This window comes from Curcuma longa, chromosome 19 (genome assembly GCF_044706935.1).
Source record: "Curcuma longa cultivar G26 ecotype Majalengka, Jawa Barat chromosome 19, ITB_CL_G26_1.1, whole genome shotgun sequence".
Taxonomy (NCBI): Eukaryota; Viridiplantae; Streptophyta; class Magnoliopsida; order Zingiberales; family Zingiberaceae; genus Curcuma; species Curcuma longa.
Window position 1 is genome coordinate 6,498,681 of NC_133879.1, and position 10,726 is coordinate 6,509,406.

A 10,726-nucleotide genomic window follows, 5' to 3' on the forward strand; every position below is an offset into this window, starting at 1 on the left:
TAAATCTTAGAATAAAAAAAAATCCTATATCATATGTCATAACTGACCTTCTTGAGCACCTGACCAAACTCAAATATATGGTTTATTAATGGGTTAAACTGCATACCTATTTCAAAATATTTAACATTAACATCATATATATGTATGAAAACATGATAATATCTAATGCAAAATATTGAAAAATTAGAACCGAATAGGGCCAAGTTAGCTCAACATAGACTCGATAGACGAGTTGACCATGCCATTTTAGTTTTTAAAAAAAAAATTCTTGTGCATTCCAGTTCATGGCGGTGATCGAATTACATGTAATTCATTTCCTTGCTACTATACGGATGAGCTTTTGCTATTTTATTCATTCAATCAGCTCTTGTGTTTTTTCTTGTTACTAAATGTGAGACCTTCTTGGTGTAGATTGAGTACATATTCTTTAACAAAATAGGAACATTAACTAGAAATCTAATGGAATTTTTCAAGCGCTCAATTGGTTGACTATCATATGGAGTAGGTATTACTGAAATTGAAAAGGGTAAGCACATCGGCAAGGGAGAATATTGAATGAGGTATAGTAATCAACAATTATTCACTTTGGATAACTGGATATTACTTATTTCCTTTATTATTGGTTGTAGATTCAAAAGTCAGACAACTATTTATGAAAAAGGTTTCAACTTCAATGATGATAGGATCATGCATGGTGCTGGGAGGAACTAGCGTGATCCTGAGATATGCAAGGTTAATCTAGTGATCTTCATTGAAATATTTCTTTGACATTTGATTGTAGAGAATCCCTTCTGGGAGTTCAGTCAAATGCATCATGTCTTCTTTATTGGAAAAAGTAACTAATCATGAGGAGTTACCTAAGCCTATCTTGTTATTAACCCACTAGACATAACATTAGGTAGTTCCTTTTGTAATGGTTTAATAAATATCATATACTAATTATCAGGAAAACCTTTTTCTTGATGTATTGTTATGATTAATTAGTATCTGCAGAAGCCATATTGATTGCTTTATATATGGTAAAGTAACTAATCATCGTGCTCTAAAGACATTATAAAGGCTACTACTTATTGTTGTATTACTAGAATATTGACCTATCATGAATTTTGCACATGCTAACAAAGATTCAAGTTTCTTATAAACAATTTTTAATTGACGGTAAACTAATAGCTAAATGGACATTCGACTTTCTTTTCTAAATTTCATGTAAAACATGTATTATAGTCAAGAATCCACAAGATAGTTTTTTCCTCTAATTTAAGTTCTTGCAAACTTGATAACCTAATAGCTCTTCAAGTGATCGTAGATGTATGCTTTCATATGAATGGAGGGAAAAAGCAACATCAACCTGGAAGAAAGACGAACAAGAAATAATCTCGTGTCTAAGAACACATTTGTCTCTCAATTCATCCATGCTCTCCAAAAATGTTAAAATGCATAACTTCTATAGGATTTTTTATGCTATCTTTGTAGCTCTTTAATTTTTCTTTGTGGGTTTTAATTTTCGCCTTGATTTTGTGATTTAGAATTTTCCTTCATTTTAAATTATTTATCTAATGTTCTTATTGCTTCTCAACTACTAGCCTTAGTCTCCTTTATGTTTAACTAGGCCAACATTCAGTCAACACAATGACATAAAGATAAAGAAAAATATAAAGGTCAAACAATTTGATTATTGGGCAGGATGTATGAGATAAATCTCATGACAACTTTATTTTTTGATCCAATTATTTAGGTAATATTGTGAACAGACATATGTTTCCATCTCATTTTAGATTCCTTTTAATGACCAACCTGACAAAGAGCACTACATTGGTCCTATTAACAAATTGATTATTTTGCTCCCCCTTTTTCCCATTATATCTATACCAATGGTCTTGCTTTTAATATCTACTGCTCCATATAATTATCCTAGTGACCTTTCAGTTAATTGAGAAACAAACTTTGATAAAACGAACACTAGAATCTCATGTGCAACTAAACTATGACCAAGTATAGTTTTTTCAACTATTGATTCCATTAGATTGTTCATCTGCTTGTAAATTAGTAAATAGAGTGGCTGTTGTAACTTATTTTTTTTACACCAAGAGTTGAGTCCATTGTCTAACATAGAGTTTATATCATATAAACAATGGTAACAAATTACCTTTTTAGCCAATTTATTTTACCAGTTTAACACAACGAGGCCACCAACTTATGACAAGGGAAAAATCTCATAAATTTTGTTTGCTCTAAGTTATAATTGACTATGTTATGTATGCCAAAACTTTGTAATTATGTTGAAAAATATTGAGTGACGATCATTTTGATTGTGTATAGTAAATTAGTTTTGGAAAAAGGATTTCCAAATCTAGATTTTTTTTATTATGTCAAAAAATAAGTTAAGCTACAACTTTGTAATTATGTCAAAAAATATTGAGTGAAGGTCATTTTGATTGTGTATAGTAAATTAGTTTTGGAAGAAGGATTTCTAAAGCTGGAATTTTGGTTCAGATGTGGCTTTGTTTCATTTTCTTGCAGAAATATTGAAGCAACTCCACCACACTATTACATGTGCCTCATCTATCTCCTATTGCTAAAGCTAGCATTGCCTTGTAGGCTTTGTTTGCAGTCCTATCACAAGTTGCTATTGTGCTTGTCTTGTTGGAAAAGAAGAGAATACATCAATGGTCGATCATCGTTGGACATTCGAATTAGGTAGGAACCACACTTAAAATTAGTCTAACTTAATCCTCTTATTAGTTTTGTTTGCCACAAGTTGCCTTTGTTTGCAGGATATATAAATGACTTTACTCATTGGCTGTAATTAGTCTTGTTTCCTTTTCTTATATTTTTGGGCTTGATGATTTAGGAATGTGATGAGTCCAAGTATCCTTTCCATTTTCTCCTCTCTAATTGCAACATAATTATGTTGTAGATATATGTGAGAACTACGAATTCAATTATTTGATTTTGCAGAACTACTTGATAATTCTTCATCACAATTTTTTTTTTTGTTGAGCTGAAATGGAACAATATAATATTGTAAGTGCATTATTTTGATAGGAATTGAAACACCAAAACAAATGTGATTCTAAACCTTGCTCCTTATATAATAATTGTTTGAAATATCTACACCTTATTATTTTGGAATTCATTTATGAGTATATAATTATTATTCTCGAAGATTTTACTTTAATTTAATGTATTTGCATGCAACACACTATTGATTATTTCTTGAATTGTTTGCAATGTTTTGATTATAACAAGAGAAATAAACGATGGTTGTTAGAGTTAGTAATTCGGATAAACGTATTGTACAAAAGCATTGTGTAAGTCTATTATCTTTATGCAAATTATATATTTGAATTATTGTATCTCTTAACATCTTAGAACATAATTAAAATCATTGTGTAACTTGAGCACCATTTTGATTATTAAAATTGTTTCTCTAATTCATCTGAAGGACACATATACATGCATTATTCAAGTAGTGACCTAACATAAAAAATATAGAATTTTCTTGTATTGAGAAAAGTCAAAAGGATTATCCAAGCATGCAATTGCAACTCCTATAAGAAACTAGATTTGTAACAAGCAATTATTTCTTTCAGTGCATGTCTTATTCACATAGTTTTGAAAGAATGGCACAATTTTTGCATTTGTCTTTTTACACCTTTAAAGCTTTTGCTTACTCTCTCTCCCTAACTTGTTTTTTTTCCTAATATATAGGAATGTGAAATTTGTGATGTTGGTTCATAGCTTGCTCTATTAGCCTATTTGCTTAGAAGGTCACCTTGATTCGATCATTCCACTAAAATTTCCAACACAATAAATTCCTTGAGCTCCAACCTTTATTCAATGAAAAAAAGACCTATCAAAAATTGAAAACTTAACATGCATTAATATTTTAAATCTTGATACTATATATCATCATTCTTCCTAATTTTCTTTCCATTCCTTATTGCCGTCCCTATTTTTGTTTGATATTTTTATGATATTTTCCATCAATTTTATTTAATATTGTATTTTTTTGGGTGAGGAAACATGTGTTCTATAAATACAAAAGTAAAAGCTAATGTGTGATTACATCCCATTAAAATTGCGCTCGAATTATTTAGATCTATTAAAGCATCGAGTAAGTAGAATTTATTTCATTTAATTTTTTATTTTATCATGAATATTCATATAATTGAGATGAGATGTCGGACAGGATAGTAATTATTCCATCCCATTAAACGCCTAAAATAATCTTCTAAAACCTATCAATTCAGAAGCAGGAGATAGGAAAATTCTTTAGATCTATTAACCAAAAATCTCTTCTCCCTAAGCATCAACTCATAAAAGATGTTTATATAGACCCAAAACCCTAACTTATAAAAGAAAGACAAAATCCTTATAAAAAGAAAATCTTTTTAATGGATTTTTTCTAAACTGACTTAAAAATCATAAAATAAAAACATAAAAATTTTCAAAACTATAAAATCAAAAATTCAAAAATTATAAAATTGTAATAAAGATGATCCTCCATCACTTTTATATCCAACATAGAGTCATTCCCTTTTATAATTTGATACAAACTCAGTGTAAAATAAAATAAAATGTGTTATACATTCATCTCTATGTGTTATTTTGATTAAATAAAACAAACTCGATACAAAATGTGTTGCAATTCTATATGTCGCCCTTTTATAAAATAAAATTTTGTTGGATATTCCTAACCTCATCAACCATTAGTCACATGCTAGGCAATTTTAAAATTTGATAATTCCATGAGTTGATTCCTTTGAACATAGAAAATAATATAAAAATGGTAGCACAAATCACCATTGTCCTTTTTTGTTAGATCACAATTTTATGATTGATAGAATATTCATTTTCAATGTGAAAGATGGTGGCACATGACTTTGTGGTATAGTCAAAAAATCTTCTTTAATTAGATAAATTTTGATTTAAAATGATAGAAATATTAGTAATTTGGGGGAATTCTTTTAGAATTTTCTACAAAAATCAAATATCTATTAAAACTATTGATTTATGCAATTTAAGAAAGTAAGCAGCTAAATTGAGTATCTTTTTCTCACTTATTAGTGGGATTAGAGTTTGTCTATGGGTCGGTCCCTAGCGAAGCAGGACAATCTGTCAAAAATTCATCTGTCAGGTCTGGGCGAGCCAACTCGTCATCCTAATAGGCTGGAAAATCCCCAATCTAGCCCAAGTCAAGGTGGGTTGTGGGTTAGGCAGGTCGACCTATTAAAAAATAAAATATCTATTGAAACTATTGATTTCTACAATTTAAGAAAGTAATTCTTCGATCTAAAAGAGCAGCTAAATTAAGTGTCTTTTTCTCATTTATTAGTGGGATTAGAGCTGTCTAATGGGTCGGCTTGTGGCGGAGCAATCCGTTAAAAATCCTTCTGTCATGCTCGGGTGGGCCTACTCGTTATCCTAGCAGGTTAAAAAATCCTCAATCCAGCCCAACACAAGGTGGGTTGTGGGTTAGGTAGGCCAGCCCATCAAAAAAATAAAAAAAAATTAAAATATTGAAAAAATCCTTATAATCCATTGAATTTGATTATTACACCCGAAAATCACACTTATACATATTAGCTAAAGCAATTTAGCAACACAAGGTGGGTTAACTCGAGCTCGCCACGAGTCGACTCACCTGGACCCACAACCCACGCGGGTTGACCCATTTAGGTCCATTTTTAAATGAGTTGATAATATTTCAACCCATGCCATACAAAGAAAGATTATATACATTATCACTTTGTATCATGTTGACTTTGAGAATGCCACAAGTTAATGATATGCTCAATGATATTTTAAGGTAGTGCACATATTAATTTGATTAGCTGTTATGGTGTGGTATTCTGGGATTTTTATTCTAAGTCGTGGGATCGAGCTCCTCTCCCTGATCGGATTATAATTGATATTCAGTAATTGTGGACATTCTTATGCTTATTATCTTCATGGTCGTAGGATCGAGCTCTTCTCTCTAGTCGGATTATAATCGGATTCAGGTATTCCGGACATTCTTATTTTTAGCCGTGGGATCAAGCTTCTTTCTTTGGTCAGATTATAGTTGATACTTAGGCATTCTGGGCATTCTTATTATTTTCATGGCCATGGGATTGAGCTCCTCTCCCGATCAAATTATAATCGATATTCAGATATTTTGGGTGTTCTTATGCTTATTATCTTTATGGTTGTGAGATCGAGCTCTTCTTCCCTATTGGATTATAATTAGTATTTAGGTATTCTTGACAATTTTATTCTTGGTTGTGAGATCGAGCTCCTCTCCCCAGTCGGATTATAATCGATATTCAGATATTCTGGACATTCTTATGCTTATTATCTTCATGGCCATGAAATCGAGTTCCTCTCTCCAATCGGATTATAATCGGTATCCAAGTATTCTGGGTATTCTTATGTTTATTATCTTTATGGTCGTGGGATAGCTCCTCTTCTATTAGATTATTATTGGTATTCAAGTATTCCTGATGTTAAGATCGAGCTTCTCCGTGGTCGGATTACAATCGGTACTCAGACATTCTAGACATTCTTTGTTTTATTATCTTTATGGTCGTGGGATCAAACTATTCTCCCCGGTCAAATTATAATTTTGATACAAACGGATAATCATATTTTTATTCTTCTCTTCGGTCCAAATGAAACGTATTTTCTGGTATTCAAGACATTCTTATTATTATTCTTGCTTGTGGAATCAAACTCTTCACCACGATCCAAATGAAATAGATATTTTGGTATTCTTGATATTTTTATTATTATCCTCACGACCAAGAATCAAGTTCCTCCCTCTGATTGTGGCAAGATTGGACTTCTGATATTCCTTAGAGGTAGGAAGTGGGCAAGAAAGAAGGGAAAGTAGAATGGAAAGGGAGCGAATGGATATAATGGAAAGGAAAGAAAAAAATTATTTGTTTCATGGATTAAAATCTCAAGTTATGCTGGTATTTTAGTCTTTAATCAGAACAATATAGTTTTGGTACTTAATTGTGTCATATCAGTATTATTTTGAGCTTTATTATATATGTATATATTAATTGCGTATACTTATATGTACATAGATAAATTATACATTTTTTATATTTTTGTCTAATTAATTATATATTGTAATTATACTTGATTATATAGTATTAATTAATAAAATATTTAATTTATTATAATTAATTACATGCAATTACATATAACTAAAATAGATAAATAATTAAATATTGTAATTAATATCTAATTGAAAGGTAAGAGGTAAAGTTGCGGTTGTGACTTTGTACTCATGAGTCCACCACCTAATTCACTACTCACCATCATCGGATCGCAATGTTGACAGTGTTGCAAGAAGTCGCCTCTAATGCTTGCATAAGTTTTCTTTTTGTAAAACTTTGTGTGAATTGTCTGTTTAACTCCTCTGTAGATCCATAGTGCACCTTCCTCTATGATGTCATCTCTTTCAATTCTTTGTTAATTTTGGGCATGTCTTATTAAGTACATTTTGGTTCCATTTATGTTGTCTTTCTTGTCTCCGCTTCCCGCTCCTTGATTTTGATTCTCGATTGCAAATTTGTCTTTGCCCATGACTTCTTTGTCTATGTCAGTAATGATGCTGCTCTGCGTCTCAGTATGGTAACGGAATGGAAAATATTAGCTATGTTAATTGGTACGGTTCCAAATTGTAATCTATGATTTATTTGATACTGATCAAATAAGCACACCCCTTCATCTTCCCTCATTCTCCTTGATGAATTCAAGAAACCATCAACAAGGAGCTTTTCATGGTGAGGATATGCAAAAGAACTATGACAGTGTGATGGATCTCCAGATGCTATAGATGTCATCGGGGACTTGTGGGTGGATGCTTTCAGCACAATGGAGGAATGATGTCAGGCTTGGAAGTGAACTTGGAGTTGAGGACGGTGAGATATGCATTGACATTGTCAAGCTTGTAGAAGAAGTCAATGATGAGGCATTCCTCTTGTTGCTATGTTGGAAGGCCTATGCTCTGCGGAGGGCAACCACACTGAGCGTCAACCAACATGGACGATACTATGCATTCAAATGTTTTGGAGAACTTGGTTGGGTACTTTTGACATTTCAGAATTGACTGGTCCATTTCCACCAAATCTGCCCAATATAGTATGAACATCTTTTCTGGTGTTTGGCTTCCGTAGATGGACATTATCTTCTCTTTCGTTGTTCAATTAAATCAGTGAAAGGGGGCTTCCATATCGTGAGCTTAGTTTCCTACTCAACTAAAATGTGGAATTTGCTTGCCCTATTAGGCAGACCCTCAATGTTGGACCTTATAGTTGTTTTGGCTTAAACCACTTTTTATATACTTAATCATGAATAGTCTGATTTATTCAGATTATCACCAAAATTGAAGAATTTAGGTTTTTCCTATTTTGGCATATTAAAGATTCATTGCAATTTCCTCTAGGTTCTAAATGAATTAGCAGTTTGGACCATGGTTTAAAATCTCGAGTCATGCCAAGGTTTCAATCCCGGATCGGAACGATACAGTTTCGATATCGTATCGTGCCATATTGATATTTCTTATCAAAGAATAATCTCCAGAACTTTGTCTGCATGGTATCATCTGGTAAAAGTAGTCTTGTCTTGGATTCAACCAACTATGATATGTTAGTACAATGCTGGTTGCCCACACAATAATCACTTAGCATGCTACTAAATGTTTGCATCAATCATCAAGTAGTATTTATGTGTGGAAACCAAATGTTGGTTCCTATTTAGCTTTCTATTTTTTTGAATATAAAAACAAGATATTAAAAAAAGCTAGATTTTATTTGCTGGCCTCTAAATTCCTTAGTCATTGGCAAACTAACTTGTGCATGCCATAGGGTTTGTATAAACATTACCACTCTACACCACAGTAGACTTAGTATACTGTTATGATTATGTTTTTTTCTATCAGATATTATGCATGGAGGATACAAACTGATTGTATAACAGATGGTAGGCTTGAAGATGGAGCCTTAAGAAAGGCATAACAAAAAGCTGAATGGCAATTATTGGCAAGTCATACTCTAAGCACGTAGACTTAGAATGTGAAAAATATGCTAGGATAAAAGTGATTGTATTTGAGGCTCATAAAATGAATGGCAATTAAAGTCATACTTTAGAGGGCAAGGTCAGGTCTTTAAACTTTAAAAAGGTGGTTATATGATCTTACTGTTTGACTTGGAAATCAGTTTTTTAAACTTTTAAAAGGTAGTTATGTGAACTTGCTGTTTGACTTGGAATTGGGTTTGTTATCAGAAACATTTTGGCACTGTGATTTATAATTGAGTACTGCAAATATAATAGTGGCATCAAGATTTTTTATCCCTCTCTATATTTCTATGCCCATGTATTTTCTGTATCAGATTAACACCACTTTCTACAAACCCCTGTATAGTAGTATTTTTATTGAATGTTCTCACAGGCTTTGGCCAGGCATGGTTTACTGAGAGTAAACAACTTGAGGAAATGGTTTGATGCGACTATTCTATTAAACTATGACAAGCTATACTTGCTTTTTTATAGGATCTAATCAATGAAAATTTTTTTGCACAACTTCTCTATCTTACCTTGCTCTTCTTGACCCAGAAATCTTATCCTATTCTTTCATGTATGTTTTAACCTTACTATGGATCAGAGTCATTGTTTCAGATTTACCATATAAACTGTAACTATTTATGTTTGTCATTATTATCCTCATGTCCCCTAGAGCAATATCTAGTGTTCTAGATTATGAAACACTAGTTTTCTAGTGTTCTAGTAGGTTGGTCATTTAGTGAACAACAATTAATGACAGAATCCAAATATTACGTTACTGTCAATACAGAAATTCTGTTGAATTCATTTCCATGCTCCTCAGTTCCATTTATTGATTCCTTCTTTCCCATGGCTAATATTGAGAATTACACAAGAACCACAAATTATCATGAATATGTAGCTATAGTAGTTACAGTTGTAGTGTGGCTTGTGCCCTCTGGATGGTTTCTCTTAGCCATTGTCTCAAAAATCTTACACCATGTTTTTCTTAGTTCCTTGTTGTTTTAGCATTTGATGGAACAACTTTAATTCCTTTAGCAAGTGGAGGCATTTTTGATGTATTTGGCCCATGTCAACCTGTGGCTATTCATCGCCATGTATTGAAGATTTCACTAAGAACTAGGTTTCAGAAACTCTCAATGAATTTGTATAAATCCAAAGATGTGGCATTTTATACCCAAAGGGAACTAACTAAGAAATCAACACCAATTTAACTGATGCATTTGGGACTTATGTCCAATTGATTTGGGTGCAAACAAGTAGAAAAGGGCATATCAGGTAAGTCTATACTTGAGATATTTCTTTTTTGTTTTGTTCTTGAAATCCTTGTGAAGTTTGATAATAAATTAGTTGGGATTTATTATTGCAGTTAAGAAGAAAAAAAATTAGTGAAAGGATAGAATTATTCATGGCTACATAGTAAATAATCCTTAAAGTGTAACCTACATCACAGGGAAAGGAGATCATAAACTAAGTTCAGTAATTTGAGGTACTTTATTCCGGAACTACCATTTTTCTTCAAAGTATTCTATTGTTAGTTTTTTTTTTTATTCTCGTGCAGTTTCTGTTTGTAAATTAGTAAAGAGTGGTTGTTGTAGTTTTTTTTTTTACACCAAGAGTTGAGTCCATTGGCTGACATAGAGTTTATATCATATATACATTGATAACA

The 10,726-nt window shown here is 32.0% G+C and overlaps 1 long non-coding RNA gene across 1 annotated transcript; it reads left to right on the top strand.

The window, feature by feature from the left end:
- Nucleotides 1–449: 449 nt before the first annotated feature.
- On the top strand, nucleotides 450–2,660 carry LOC141812438 (uncharacterized). Its single transcript, XR_012600306.1, has 3 exons — nucleotides 450–560; nucleotides 630–732; nucleotides 2,599–2,660. It is a non-coding gene; the product is annotated as an uncharacterized LOC141812438 (long non-coding RNA).
- The last annotated feature ends 8,066 nt before the right edge of the window (nucleotides 2,661–10,726 follow it).